General features: G+C 36.1%; 1 long non-coding RNA gene across 1 annotated transcript; it reads left to right on the forward strand.

Moving 5' to 3' along the window:
* The first annotated feature begins 219 nt into the window (after positions 1 to 219).
* On the forward strand, positions 220 to 14,876 carry LOC145693984 (uncharacterized). Its single transcript, XR_014132871.1, has 3 exons — positions 220 to 286; positions 3,091 to 3,199; positions 14,629 to 14,876. It is a non-coding gene; the product is annotated as an uncharacterized LOC145693984 (long non-coding RNA).
* Positions 14,877 to 17,074: the final 2,198 nt, after the last annotated feature.

The following is a 17,074-nucleotide window of genomic DNA, read 5'->3' on the forward strand; positions in this document are numbered from 1 at the left end:
CTCCCGCTTCCTACATTTCACATTATTCATTAAAGTAGCCATAAAGAAGTATTTCACAAATGTATGTGATGCTAGATTGAGTGGTTCTCTTCTATATGTGTAGAATCAACTAAGTTTGATAATTAGTGCTTTTTCTTTGAGTAACGCTAGAGTTAAAGATAAATGCTATATATATGTCCTTATCAATTTTTTCAGAAGACCGGAAAGCAGAATAACACTAGAAAGATGAAAGTGCTTCTTGTGCTTTGTTTCCTCTCAATTGCAATGGTGTTAGCTGTACCTGAAAGTAAGTTCAACAAATTAATAAAAATATCAAATTCTTAAATAAAGAAATGAATTACTACTTTGTTAAAAAGATGTTTCGGTTCTAGGTCAATACTCCCACAGCCAAAACACCCACACTCAAGAAATGTCAAAACGCTCACACAATCGGTCATAATTTCCACACAAATAGACAAATCTCAGAAATGCACGAACGTTCAAGACTCCCACAGCCAAAGCTCCCACACTCAAGAAGTGTCAAAGCGCCTACCCTGACCAACCATCGTGACAAGACATTTTACGGTTTTCCTCAGGCAAATGCTGGGATGGTACGCTCTTTAGGGACCGTGATTTTCTCTTCTAATTACTTCTTCCTTTCCTTTCTCGGTTCCTTTTTCTGGGTTGTGAGCTCGCCCAGGGACGTCATCCCTTAGTCACGTGAAGGGCTGATATAGCAAAACTTGCTCAAGGGCCTATAAAAATTCAAATCCTATCCCTCCACAAAGTATATGGTCTAATTACTAGCTGGTGAACTTTCGTAACAAATTTTCAGCGCACAATTATTATTTACAGAGTTTAAATTTTGGTTCACATGATATTTGGTTCACGTGATATTTGGATTATTTTATCATTGCTTTACCAGCACAACAGAAAGCAAAATGAACACTGATTAAGTTCTCGGAAGGAGTATTCAGTTTACACATTAACGATCGCTTGAATCCCCCAACTACTTGAATCCCCGAACTTTTCCTTAGCTTTATTTTACTTTATCCCTTACTTTATGTCTAACCTAAAAGGAAACCTTCTTGACACATGGTTAACATCATCAACAAAGAAAGTATCGAAAAATACAAATCTTCTTGCTGATTGTGAGAAAACTTCGCGAACAACCAGTGCCAGCATTGTTAGAAAAAGTACACAACAAAATACAACTCAGAATTCTCTGCAATGTGCCGCACTTTAATTACCGGGGTCTACGAGCACCTCCAAGGAGAAAATTTGGCAACGTGTCAAGCAAATTGCGACAAATTCTCCCAACACTCCCACAGCATTTGCCTAAACAGCTTGAAGAAAGATCTTGTGTTACCGTTTAAAGGGAAACGTTCGAAATTCCTATTTAGAAAATAAAACTCAGCCGACTAAGGATTTCAATTTTTCACGAAGTGCACGCCGATCTTCTCGCGAGGAATGGTTGCATAATTCCCTGATTACATTATCATACAGTCAGAAATTATGTTTTGTGTTTTGATTGTATAAAGCTCATTATTTGACAGACAGAATGCTGATGCAAGGAGCTGAATTAACTTTCTTTCGCCATACGGTTCAAAGAAATGGAAAAAGATATTGTCCGAATTATGTCCCTCTGGGCATTTCCAACACAGTTAAAAATGTGTATATAAAATGGCACAAATTGTAGTGACAAACAGGCATTTTTTGAAAGTAGTATAATTTTTACTATTTTATATGTTTTAAACTGTGATTTAAGTGGTTGAAAATGTTTGCACCATACCAGGATCCAGCACAAAACTGGCACTTGATTTCTTAATCTTAAAGATGTAAACCAAGATGCTTCTCGTAGGTAGAAATTTTCTCGTCACAAAACTGCTTACAGCTGCATTATATTATTATTATTATTATTATTATTATTATTATTATTATTATTATTATTATTATTATTGTCCAGCAATGTTACATTACGAATATATATTCCTATTATCTTAACTATGTCACATTCTCGCGTGTATTTTCAAGAGAGTAGTTCAAAATCAGTTTGCCCCCAGCTGAAAAATACTCCCGACGAAAGTGCAGATGATGACACAATAGCAGTAATTGATCCGAAATGTGCAAGACGTATCGACTACTTTACAATGTTTACCACTTATTGTTTATTCCTCCACGAATTTTGATAGCTTCTTGCGAATTGAAAGAGTGCGTTCCTCGTTATGACCTTTCCTATATGGTGTTAAATTGCAAGATATTTACAGTCTAGGGGATGTTTATCCTTTCATCCTCAACGTTGTCCAACATAAATAAACACGTATGACCTACTTTTGATTCCTTTATTCATTCGAGGGGGTTCAAGCAGATTCCCATTGTACGTTGCTAGTTACGGACTTTGAAAAATGTGTCATATTGTCCTTTGTTTGCACTGTAGAGGTGTTTACCCCTTCGTCCCAATTGTTGACCGATATAAAAAACACGTATCATTTACTTCTGATTTCTTTATTCACTCTTGGATTTTTGAGCAAATTCCCGCTGTGCGTTGCTAGTTATGGCTTTGCGAAAATTTGTCATATTGCCATATGTTTGCACTTTACGGGGTGTTTACCGTTTTACCTCCACATTGGCCGATACAAAAAACACGTATGTCCTACTTTTGATACCTCTATTCACGCCTGGAGTGTGGGACTTGAAAACTTGCTTATTAGTCTCTTTTGTGTATTAAAGTTGATGCTGATCGACGAAATACTTTTCTCTACATTTTAGTGTTACGTTTTACTTCCTCGGGATTTCCTTGCTGTTGATCAATGGATATTTACTCATATTTAATTCATTATAGTATTATACGTATGATAAAAAATGTCCATTTTAAGTGATTTGGGACACCTTAATCAATGTTTATTTCGATTTTTTTTACAGTGAGTGGGAATAACAATAAACCTATTTCCAAAGTTTGCCGAGTTATGATTATGTTACTGTTTTGAACATTGTACCAAATGTCCAAAATGTAATTTTTATTGGTAGAATATACTTCTTTTAAAAAAGAAAATAGCAAATATTAAAAATGAAATTTCATTTCAATTAAATTCGATGTACTTTCTTTTCCAGTTCCAGATTGTACACCGAATTTCTGCGGTGAAAATCCTTACGGCTTGTGTTGGCTTCAGTTGAGCTACAATAAGTACAAGCTCTGGAGCTGCGTGTGGAAATGATACTAGTAAGTTGATTTGTTATTCTAATAATCAAATCTAACGCATTAAGAATATTTTCAAATACATTTTCAAATAAAAGGTTGGACAAGAAATTTGGGCTGAGTATTGTATACAAAATGTATTAAATGAGCTGAAGATGTGAAGTATTGGAGAAAAAAAGTTGTATTTTTTACAATTAATTAGTTTTATTACTTATACGACAGCTAAGAAAGCCATAAAATATCAGAATGCACATAGACACCACACACACACACACACACACACACGCACATATATATATATATATATATATATATATATATATATATATATATATATATATATATATATATATATATATATATAGTATGAAACGTTCCTATGTGAACAAACTTCAGCAGGTGAAACAGGACACTTGTACGAGATTAGAAGACTTTGGAACATGTGCGAGCTGATCGATACTTTGGGAGACACAGGACTCCGAAACCGTGGAAAAATTAATTTCAGAGCTCCATAGTTCCACTATCCTGAATGACAGAGGTAAGGCGACAAGATTACGTCAAAGACATCGAACTTGCTCTATCAAAAAATGCCTATTGTGAAATTGTGTCATTCGTGTGCAAGGGATTCCTCAAAGGAAGTGGGGAATCCCCAGAAATTGTGTGCGAAAGTCGGGGACTGAAGTTACACGGTTCGAAGGGAATACGAACACTAAGCATTGATTTGTTGTCAGAAATGTCTTATTGCTAACATTGCCAATATGACGCACGATTGTACATTTGCTATGCGTGGTTCCATAATTGCAACTTCAGGCAGGAGTTACAACAGATAAGAATGTGTTGTTGAGTTGAGAGGGGAAGTCGTTTGAATAGAAGTAGCACATTATGTAAACAACTGCAATACGAAAACATAGGACTTAGTCGTAACTAAGAAGAAAATAGGGTGCAAGGACTCGAAACATATGGCATATGAAACATTACTAAATAAAACAATCAAGCACTTGTATTGTACGAGCGGACCAAGTAAAATAAACTAGTAAGTCAGTCTTGTCTTGTTGTCTCGTCACGAAGGTTAATCTCGGTTTTGAAATTAGACGAAACAGGAAAAGTTCTCGTCTCCTAGCAACACTAGCAAGTAGTTAAAAAAGTTTGTTTTTTTGTGGACACCGAAACAGTACGCTGATAGGAATGACCAATGTTCTGGGAAAGAATTGAGATATGTAGGGGACATCCAGGTCCATTTCATTGCCGATACAATTTAGGCATACACCTGGTGGTACTGAGAGAAATCCTAACAACTGTCAGGATGGCCGAACGGAAGTTTAGCACTGTGAATAGTGTGTGGCATGTACGTTCATCAGCAGTATAATGTGGGGGGTGATGGGAGATGTTGTAACGACCTAGGCATTGGAGAGGCACCGTTACCGTACTCGCGTTATGCAAAAGTGAAAATTAGGTGAAGCTGAAGTAGGATAAAAGAGAAACAAAGTTATTCATACAAAGAAGTATCCAGTTCTAAAATATATAATTCTGCCATTCGTATAGTTCAAGAATATGTGAACCTGAGTTCTTAAAATAGCTTGTTGCATGCGACAGGGTTATTCTTTCTTCTGGGAACTTGACAGGAGATGTTGGAAGTACCCCCCCTGCTCGTCACTGCATGCAGCAACTCGTCGCGTCAAGAATTGCCGAACCTGCTGCAATCGACCATGTTGCACCCGAAGTTCGTCAAAGACTGTACGGATAGGTTGTTGAAACGTTTGGAGATCAGGATCGTGCTTGGCACACATGAGACCCTTCACGTGTCCCCACAAAGTAGAAGCCTAAAGGGGTTGATGTAAAGTGATCGGGCAGGCCTTGAAATAGGACCTTCGCGACCAATCCAAATGTCGGACAAAATTGTGTTTAAGTATTGGCGAATGGGAGGTTGGAAGTGAGTTGGATCTACATCATGCATCATCCACATGACCAGTTGTACATGGAGTGGTATATCTTCAAGTAGAATAGGCAGCATGTTCCACAGAAAATCCAGATAAGCCTACCCATTGAGCCTCTGGGGAAAATACCTGCCCCAGAAGTGGTCTCCAATAACCCTTGCCCAAACATTGACGCTGAACCGCTCCTGATGGGCAATTCAACCATTCCATGATCGTTCTCTGTACCCCACAGATGTCGGTTGTGAAGGTTGGTGACGCAAGTCTTGCTAAAAGTCACCTTATCCGTGAAGAGGATTGCGATAGAAAGCCAACAATAATAGTGACCTTGTGTAATAACTACTGACAAAAGCATTCTCTAGGAGGGAAATCCGCGGGTGATAATGCCTGGATACTTTGCAGGTGATAGGGATAGTAGTTGTTGTCATACAGAATGCGTAACATGGTATTTTTGCTTATGTAAAAATGGCGGGCCACTTGTCTAGATCTTGCACTGGGGTTATTCACAATCTCTTGTAGCACATATTCTTCAAGGTTTGTAGTACGAACGTACGCCACACGACCTCCATTTTCCCGCATTCCCTCAAAAGATCCTGTTTCAACCAAACTCCGAAAAATTGAAGCGAACGTTTGGTGATTTTGTTGCTGTCGTTCAGGATACTTCTACTAGTAAATTCGTGCTGCTTTCTGACAGTTGCCGTGTGCTTCACCATAGACGAACATTATATCAGCTTGTTCTCGGTATGAATACCGGACTATTTTCACATCCCAGCACAACACAAGTAAAATCACGAGGCACACTGACTAGTACAGTAAACACTCTGGAATGCCGTGACTGACGCTACAGGGCAGAGTGCCATCTATGTACTGTACATCATTCCATTATTTTTATCATATGCTGTGTATGTCTAGCGGGCTTCTGATTTAAAACACTGTAATGTCTTGCTGCTGTTAATTGGGATTCACTTTCTAATCATATTTAATATTATAAATGCTATTATTATTATTATTATTATTATTATTATTATTATTAATAATAATAATAATAATAATAATAATAATAATAATAATAATAATAATAATAATAATAGTTTCTACAACACGTATGTCTGCTCTTCTTACTCTTATTCTTATGTATTTTGTTTTGTGTTTCCGTCTGAACAGTTCCAACTGTTACACCAAGCGAATGTGTTAATGGTACATCTCTAAGGCCTTGGTTCTTACCTTATCTCCCGTCACCCCCTACGTTATGCTGGCTGAGATACGTACATGCAACACACTATTCACGTTGTTAAATTCCCGTTCGGTCATCCTGACAGTTGTCAGAGATTCCCTCAGTACCACAAGGCCTATGCCTGAATGGTATGTGCACTGAAATAGACCTGGATGGACCCAACATGTCTCATTTCTTTCCCATAACATTGGCCATTCCTACCAGCGTAGTGTTTCGGTGTTCACATGAACCCAAACATTTTCGAGTTCTTGCTAGTGTTGTTAGGAGATGAGAACTTTTCCTGTTTCGTCTAATTTCAAAACCAAGACGTACCTTCGAGACGAGACTGACCTAGTAGAATGACCGAGTAGACCTAATACCACTATTTACTTGATATTAGCGTATATATCATATATGTCATACGGCTGTGATATTTCCCGTACTTTTTCCAGCATTTTCTCGGATGACAAAATTCAATCATAAACAAATACTTGCTGTGGGTAAGATAGAAACCATAGTTTTCCTAGTGGAAACTCGGAACACTAACCACCAGATCACGAGTTTTAAAGGAAACTAATTTTAATAATTTTCACCACACACTGGTCTCATTCTTTCATTATCACAAGAATACTTGTGTAGCTATTGTGAATATTTGACCCATTCTAAGAAGTCTGCGTGCATAACGATTAGGAAAGCAAGCAATAGTAGATACAATTTTATAGTTAGAAATGTCTATTTTCGTATAGGGACTGTATATTACAGAAATTAACAAGCATTTCCTACAAAATGAAACCTTCCCATTAGTACTGTCAGACAAACTTTAACCTTCAAAACTTATTTTTTAAGATCTTTTGAAACTGTTCATTGAAATTCATTCATAGTCACGTTATTTTAGACGTTTATGATGCCTGTCGATTGATATATGTTTTATTTTTACATACTTATATAAATTAACAAAAAGCAAGTTTAATAGTGAATAATATCCTACATTCATTGGATATCTCATTTAGTATACCATGTTCCGTTATCTTTTCAATAAGGTGATTACGTGCTTATTGCCGCTATATTTCAATGTTTTCTTTAATTCTCAAAGCATCATGGTTCTGATGCAATAACATTTTCTACATTTTCAAAGAAATTATTATTTTCTATTTCCTCTAAAACCATACATGGACTCTTACTTTGAATTATATCTCTTCATTAAACACTATGACATAAACCTATTAATGCACGTTTCGTCTTTAGTAATTTTTAACCGCTAATTACTCATGATATTCTAGATTTTTAAAACAAAATCACTGTGACATTCATACACAGTGCTCCTTCAAGTATTTTGATATTACATATATGTGTTATTAGTTTGGACATTCGGTATATTCTTCTGAAAGTTATTTAAAATAACACTATATTTCGTCAACATTGTTTGGTCTGAACATACTTGTGTTTGAGCCTAGTATTGGAGGTTCTTCGGAATTACTTGCTTCAGAAACAATTATTTTGTTTAAGTTTATAGCAAATTATGATTCAGAGCTCTAGCTCACACCACTCTTAAGCTTTTTAACACTGCTAAGTATTAAATACATGATTTTGTTCACCATTACTCAAATAATTCATTTATATAGCAGAATGGTGTAGTGCTATTACATTTTTTAAATGGATACCAAAACAGTTAACACACACACACACACATATATATATATATATATATATATATATATATATATATATATATATATATATATATATATATAAGCGAAGCTAGCTAGACCACAGATACAGCTGCTTCTCTAAGGAAAATTATACCATATTCCAAAGCAAATTAATATAATTGGTTTCTTTTTTTTAAAAAAAACTAGGAGCTGAAGAACGTATGCATGATCGACAATATAGTACACGTGCAGATGAGCAGTTGGTAACTCTCAGATATATTTTAAATTATTATTAGGACTATAATTTTAATTTAAAACCTCATGCAAATACAAACTTTTAAACTTTCCATCTAACAAGGAAATACCTTACACTAATAGTAGCATTTCTCAATCAAACAATGAGTGAAGAAAAGTGAAAAATCGAAAGTTTTTCGTTCCAACACTTTTGAAACAGAGGAGATAGAGAGGAAAGAAGGATTTAGAATCATGTAAAGATAGCAATGCTAAAGGTACACTGACACAAAAAGAACTTCAAAATGTTTAAAGCAAACATTGTACCCACAGACATGCTCAAAAACATCATATGTTATGCAGTGTTGCCAACTGTGCAGAAAATGAAGTTTAGTCACATGGCATGGAACACAAACTATAATATCTAGAAAATCAAGTTATGAGTAGAATCTTAGAGGACGGTCGTTCAAATCCCTAGTAGCGGCTTAAAATTCACTTAATATCTTCTTCGCTTCACAGCTCACCAAAGTCAACGGCGATGGAATACATGGTCTTCCAGAACGTTGACACAAGGTCGTCAATGCTGATGGGGACTATTTTTTGATGTTCCAGGTACATTGTATTTAAATATCAATGTTTGAAAGTGATGGGTGGAAAAGTGACATAACTTTCTTGTTTACCTTTGTACATTCGTAATGAATGATCTTTTCAGCATTATATTGTAAAATCCCATGTGATGTAAACAAACAATTCCACATTACAAACACCACCACGTGGTTCGGCAAGAAGGCTTCACACCAGAAGGACCTACAATCACTTGCATACGGCGGGTTCTATACCCTCCCACGGAGCAGAAGACGACATAGGAGCAGCAGCGCCACCGCCACCTAAGGAACCTTATAAATCGGATGGACGAAGGCAATTCAGTACCAGTTTCCTGGTGACCCTCCTCTAGTCTGCTTCGGGACTTGAGGTGTAACCTAACCCCAGGGCCTCTAGTCTGCTTCGGTAGTACGCCCATCCATTCTCCTGGCTTAGCCTGCTCGGGGCTCTGACTGGAAATAACAAACCTCAGCCGGTTAGCCTGATTCCGGACTCTGCTGGCCAATTAACCTACCCATTGCTTGCTTCGGAGCTTTGGGAACCTTATTCCACTCAGCTTATCCTGCACGGGGCTCTGCAGAGATTGTCTACGACCTTATGGTCAAATACCACCTGTAATTAACCTTTGATATTAAAGATATTAATTGGTACAGTATTTTGTGGAAATACTTTTTATAGGGATATTTATAATAAAACTGGTAGTGGGAGATCAATTCCGGAAACTTTTTCTTATTAACGCTCTACCTATACCTATATGGACAACGTTTTACATGGTAGAGGCTTTGGCCGGCTCAGTATTGATCTGAATACTTCCCTACCAGACAGTATTTTTATTAACTTGATAGTGAACTCCTTTTTAAGTGTGTGATTCTCTTAAGTGTACAATTAGTGAAATTAGTAACTCGTACTTGACTTTATTTTAGTGCATGCCGCATACTAGAACAGGAAAGAACACTTGCGGAGGACAGTGCAAATATCGAGCAGAATCCGCGCCCTTCTTTTTATATACCGCACCTCACTATATATTCGGGATACGTTATGGAGGATCCCGATAGATTATTTTTTTATTTCTGACCTTCTTCCGTTATTACATTCTTGGAATGCTGAGAAACAGAAAGAACTGTTACCGATGTATTTACAAGACATGGCGCTTGATTTATTGCTACAATTAAAGGCCCAGAACCACTTAGATGCACTTAATTACGAACAATTAACGGATAAATTAGTTTACTCAAGTAGACCAAAATTACCAGGATAACGGGGGAATTTTAAATTTTTTCAGGTCCAACGAAACGAAAATGAGCAAATAGATACCTATTTTCTTAGGAAGTTGAGATTTATTCGGCGAGTTTTGCCTCAAGCCACTGAAGAAAAGAAAGTAAATTATTTATCACCAGCGCTAAAGAAAAACATTTGGCAAAAGTTTACGTTAGAAACATTTGCAACTGTTCAGGCCTCACAAACCCATTTACATAATCTGGAAAAAGTAAATGACCTAATGAAGAAACATGATTACGTGGAGTTACAACAGGCAGTATATTCACTCCGTGATCAGCAGTCACCAACTTAAACTCATCAGCAATCACTGGCGCTTCCTTCCCTGTGCACCAACAGCAACTGACTTATCCATTATGTAACCCAACACTTAATTGGAACCACTACCAACAACAGACCCCAATCTTTCCTACACCTTCAGCACCACAGCTAAAGGTTCATCACAAAATCAGTTACCTCCAAATCCTCCCTCCCAAGTTGCCAATCCAAATCCCCCTCCCGAACCCCCGTGCCTAGCACATCTACTACTTGTAGTGTTGAGACTTCACTAAATTAGCAAATCAAATGGCTGAACTATCTCTTCTGGTAGCTCAAAATGCTAAAAAGAACACGCATTTCAGACGAGGTGGCCGTAACAATTACAGATCGAAAAATAATGGTAATCCAAATCGGCAGAAAAATAGAAAAAAAAAATAATAATAGTAATACTAGGCCGGAAGCAATTACAGTATGCGGCACATGCTATAAAAAAAGGCCATTCTTCTAGTATATGTTATAAGAACAATCAACAGGGAAACGCCTAGAGGGGCCTCATGACAAACCCTCTTAAGAACATGTTCTGAGAACCGAAAGCCAGGAAGTAAATGGACAACAAACACTTGAAAGTACATCACTTTATACGGTTATTAAATAGAAGGGAGAACATTAAAATGGAAAATCAGGAACATAAATTACCAATTAATGTAACCATTAACAAAGAAAAGTTTCCTGTTATCATTGATAGAGGCAGCTCATTGAGCTTATGGCCCCAAAATTGGCTTGCTTCAAACACAAAATTAATTCCTTTTACCACTAAGCTACGAGGAATTGAGAATTCTGTCGTACGTTTACGCTATATAACTTTGATTAAGTTCAGGATTGGTTCAACAATTTTTTCTCGTTATTTTCGAACTTTAGAGCATGGAGATTTTTTGCCTTTATTTGGTGAAGATATTTTAAATCGTTTACAGGCCCAAATTGACCTATAAAATAACATGTTATCTGTATACAAGAAACCACAGCCTTCGCCTTATCCAATTGAAGTTGACACTGAAGAAAAATTATCTGCTAGCTCTATGCATACAATAAAGCAGTACAAATCTGCTGACGTATCTACTACTCTGACGGTTACTATACCAGCTAGGTTACACTTCTTTTTACTAATGAATGTTAAGAAGCGCAAGTGCATAATGATATATTTTTTATCTCCAAACTAGAAAACTTGCTGAACAAATACGGACTACAAACGTTGCCACCAAAGTACCTAAGAATAATTTCACGCTATTCATATCAAATCCGAGTAACAGGCCGGTAACGTTGGTAGAAAACACACCAATTGCATATGTTGAAGAGCATAATCAAGAAGTGGATTTCACTGTTGATTGCCAAGAAGATGACCAAAATGAGGAAACATTTTATAGTGCTGAACAAGAAATTCAGAATAAACTAGAAGAGACCATGTCACTTTTTGATGTTAATTTATTCGACATCAATGCAAAATTTAACGAATCAACAGAAAAATGTTATATAGAATCTACTTTTTGGTGAAGGGATGTCTTTTCTTATACACTAACCGACATTGGATACATTTGCGGTGATGTACATACGTTAAGGATAGATAAAGGAGCCTCTTTTCACCAGAGGTTACCACAAATTCCATTGGCAGTAAGACCGTAAATTGATTTGCAAATTAAACAACTTTTACAAGGCAATATTATTAAAGAGACTAGTGACAGTTCCTTTTCCTCGTCACTTCTCATAGTGAAGAAACGAAATACTTCAGAGTTTCGCCTAGTTTTGAATCTATAGACACAGTTGTTTCCTATTGTACAATAAATTTACACAATATTTAAACATTCCATTCAGTTCCACGGAAGACATTTTACATGAACATAGAGGCAAATCTCGCATTTCGACTATTAACATAAAGTCTAGTTATTTTCAACTATTATTGCATCCTAAAAGTAAAAAATATATAACTTGTAAGCTTAGTCGTACTAGGAAGGCGTAAAATTTCTAGGCGTAATAGAGCACACATCATCACCAGAGGCCCTAAGTATAGCTGTACGCATGCTTTTGGCAGGTTTACCACCGCGTATAACTGCTTTTGCATATGAGCTCGTAATAGGGAGCAAAAATTGGAAACAACAATTTTAAGACTAAGAAAGCACGATTTTAGAGCAAGCCCGAATAAGACTCATCTTATATACTCGGAATTGTGTGTCTTGGGATTTACAGTTAGTGGCGATGAAATCAAAATTTCAACCAAAATTGCTAATAAAATGCGAAATTTTAAGAAGCCATCCTCTAAACGGACTTTGAAGAGTTTCCTGGGACTATGCTCTTATTTGATGGCACATATTAGAGATTTCACGGAAAAGGTGGAACCATTTCAAATTCTTTTGGCCAAAAATTCAAAATTTAAATAGACAACACAGAATGATGAGCTTTTTGAAAACCTTAAGTTTTCTGGTGACCAGTTTTCTGGTGACCCTCCTCTAGTCTGCTTCGGGACTTTAGGAGTAACCTAACTCCAGGGAATCTAGTCTGCTTCGGGACTACGCTTTTCCTTTCTCCTGGCTTAGCCTGCTCGGGGTTATGACTGGGAATACCAACCTCAGCCGCTTAGCCTGGTTCAGGGCTCTGTGGCCAATTAACCTACCCACTGCTTGCTTCGGAGCTTTGGGCACCTTATTCCACTCCGCTTGTCCTACACGGGGCTCTACGGAGATCATGTTTGCGACCTTACGGTCAAAGACCACCTATGATTAACCTTTGATATTAGAGAGATTAGTTTGCACAGTATTTTGTGGAAATACTTTTTATAGAGAAGTTTTATAATACAATTGGTAGTGGGAGATCGATTAGGGATACTCTTTTTATTAACACTCTACCTATACCTATATGGGACAAAGTTTTACAAAATGCAGTTATGAAATTTTTATTTATGAAATATGAAGAAGAGTACCTGTGTTATTTTGTTTAAAGTCAATGGTATCAAAACAAAATTATTATAGCCGTTTTCCAGAAAGTCGAAATTTGGTTCTTTTCAGATATTTAAAGATATATAAACGTCCAGGAAAATTTTTTTCTCGGGTTCTGCCTCCGAGTAAAATAAACTTTTTCTGATATTTCTTACTGGGGTTGTTCTAATGAAATTAGAAACTATTTTATAATGTCATGTCCACATATACTGTTTCTTAATACTGTGGTATATGCATGTTTGAGTATTGTATTTAGAAGAATAAAACGAGTACGTTGGTCAGAACGGTGTTTGTTCCGGGAGAAGATAAGAAGAGAGTAAGAGAGAGAGTGCAATAAATTAATGGATGAATATGGGTAAGAATGATATGAGTAGAAATGCTTAACAGCAGAGAGCTTCAGAGCTGGGCTTTACAAAGAAGATTAGTCAGAAACTATAATGCAGATACTGTGAAAAAGGCAGAGGGAAAAAAAGAATATTTATCTTGGAGAATTAGTATATTAAGAATGTATATATTGGAACATGTAAATATATAAAAATGTAAACATTATAATATAATAGAATAAACGTGCAAAATATACTAGAATTCTCTACACAGTACAAATACTTCACGGGTTGTGTGTTGGAAACGCATAAAACATTATTTGTCATCTAATAATTCACTGTGTATCAAAGATACTAAAACTCACACGTGTAACCACTTAACTTTGAATCTTATGGTTTCATTGAATCACTGAATTTTTTATGTCTTATATGCTGTAAATGTTGGTTCTATTCTGCATATGCATATTCATGTGTAACAATAACATGTCCTGAGTGGTAGACCCTTTAGTAGGAAAATAAATTTCAGCCTCTTGAAAGTCAAGTTTCTAGAAGCCTATATTAGTGTACCTTACGTCACAGTCCCTATGGCTAAATTTCGAGTTTATGGCTTAAGTAACTTGATCCTAGCGTTGACCACTGACTCATTCAGACTTGCTCATATGTGTAGAAAGTTGAATATAAGAATCAAGCGGTTTGTGAATTCAAGTTCCTATGGTTTCTCGTACTTCTGTACGTAGAGCAAAACGATGTAATCAACAGCACGATTTAACCACAGGCTTGACGTTTTATATTTTACACAAGCTGGGTGAACCTGTAAGTTTAATTGGAATAAGAATATAATTACAAATCAACCACCAGACTTTCATTTTCAATACGATTATTTTCCATTTTGTTAGTACAGTTAATTTCCTAACGTAAGGATCATTATAGCCTACTCCGCATACTTCTGTACATGAAGCAAATTATTATTATAATTGTCTTTACAGATTTCCAAAGCGTTTTCATCTGCAGCCGATTCCATAAGGAAGATTGCAGTACTGAAAATTTGTAATATGCTTGAAGAATTTGGACGTCAATATTTCAGTCAATGGATTCCGACCTTCCCTGATCATATTTTTCTTTTGCTTGTTACTCTTTCTGGGAACATACCTATTATCTTAGGGTCACTACTTTGAAGAAACTATTTTCACCCTATTTCATGATAATGTATTTGACAAAGTGTTTAATAAAGATTATTGGCCAATTTCTATAATGTATTTAATTGTTAGTAATAAATTGTCTTAACAATATTGTTTTCTGATTTGAGTTGAAAAAGGATATATCAATTATTACCTTAAGTGTTGTTGTCTTAAGTGTTACATGATTTTTTTTAGTTTAACTGCAGTTTTAAAGGTTTTATTTACTGTGTAAATTACTGTATTTGCAACGACTATATGTGCATCCAACTTTGAGTTTGACTTCATTTTATTGGTTTATATTTGAAAGGATATTTATATGGTAAGATGGAAATTTTCTTAATGTTAGCTTTATGTACGAATATATGTAATTTATAAACGGAAGATTCTTTTATCGAACCGAGAATGGAGAATGCTGCCAATACTGTATCGATAATATAGCTCTAGAGGATGTTTTTCTGGTCTTATGCTGAACAGGTAGGAGAAAACAAAAAAGTCATTTTCCTTTTCTAATGTATGTGTGCAGTTGTTTTAGCACTAGAACAATATTTATTCTTTGATTCGTAACAAGTTACATTCATTGAACTTGAGAATCAATTTGTATTCGTATACAGTATAATTTACCAAAATCGCCGAATGTTTATTTCTGTATTTTCATCCGAGTGATCTCGAACAGAGTTTCTATTTTCTGTCTATCTACAGCAAATTTTGTTGCGATCTTTGATAGTTTAATCTTTGTAGGGGACCATTTCAGGATAAATGAAATTAAAAATATTTACTTTTCTTTTAGTGATCTCTCTAAATATCTATCTATCTAACTAACTAACTCTAGGGCCTATGAAAGCCGGAGGTTCAATGGCGCGTCAACAAAAGCTCTCCACTGACTTCTATCCTTAGCTAACTGCATCCAGTTTTTACTTGGTATTCCAATCTCTGCGAGATCCATCTTAATATTGTCCTCCCATCTGCGCCTAGATCTTCCTAATGGTCGTTTTCCGATTGGTCTTCCAGTCAAGATTTTGAAAGCGTTTCTACTTTTTTCCATTCTAGCTACATGACCCGCCCACCTAAACCTACTAGACTTAACGACCCTGACAATGTTGGGTAAACCATATAAATTATGTAGTTCCTCGTTGCGAAGTTTCCGCCATTCCCCATTCCCGTTCCTCTTGGGTACGAATATTCGTCTCAGGATTTTGTTCTCAAATAGTTTCAGTCTATGTTCTTCCCTCAGAGTAAGAGACCATGTTTCGCAGCCATACAGAACAACAGTCATAATTATCGTTTTGTATATTTTAAGCTTCAAATTCCTCGATAGGATTCGCGACGACAAGAGATTTTGAACCGAATAGTAACACGAATTCCCTGCTTTTAGTCGACATTTAATTTCCTCGTGGATATGATTTTCCTCTGTTAATATTGATCCTAGATATTTGAAACTATCCACTTTATCAAAAGTATTATTTAATATTTTAACGCATCCATAATTTGCTGTATTCCGGTCCCGACGCACTTCCATTTTTTACTTTTCTCTGCATTTACTTTTAAGCCCATGTCCCTGCAAGCGTTTAATAAGATCTCTGTATTTCTTTTTATTGTTCTCCTATCATCCCCTATTAAATTTACATCATCAGCATATGCCATAACCTGGTGAATACCGTTCAACTCTAGGCCATGGTTGCTATCTATGATTTTCCTTATAGCGTATTCCAGAACGAAGTTAAATAATAATGCCGACAACACATCTCCTTGTTTCTGACCATTTTCGACGTGAGAGCTCGTGGACAAAAATTTTGCTACCAGGACTTTACTTTGGGATTCATTTACACATATCTTAATTAATCTAATTAGCTTTCTCGGTATTCCAAGTTCTCTAAGGACGTTGTATAATGTTTCTCTCCTAACCGACTCGTACGCCTTTCTGAAATCAATAAATAGTTGATGTACCGAGGTATTGTTTTCCACTTTTTTTCGAGTATTTGGCGAATGATAAATCATCACACGTAACAATATTTGGTCGATAGTTGATCGATTTCGTCTAAATCCGCACTGATAATCTCCAATAATTTCATCTGCGTATGAGGTCAGTCTTGCTAACAGAATATTTGAAAGGATTTTATAGGATGTTGACAGAAGAGGTATGTTAATGCGTCGATAATTATTACAGTCAGTTTTGTCGCCTTTCTTGTGAATTGGAACAATGATTGATTCTTTCCACTGTTGTGGCAATTCTTCCTTGTTCCAGATAAGGAGAATG

Source organism: Thermobia domestica, chromosome 9, assembly GCF_964235325.1.
Source record: "Thermobia domestica chromosome 9, izTheDome1.hap1.1, whole genome shotgun sequence".
NCBI lineage: Eukaryota > Metazoa > Arthropoda > Insecta > Zygentoma > Lepismatidae > Thermobia > Thermobia domestica.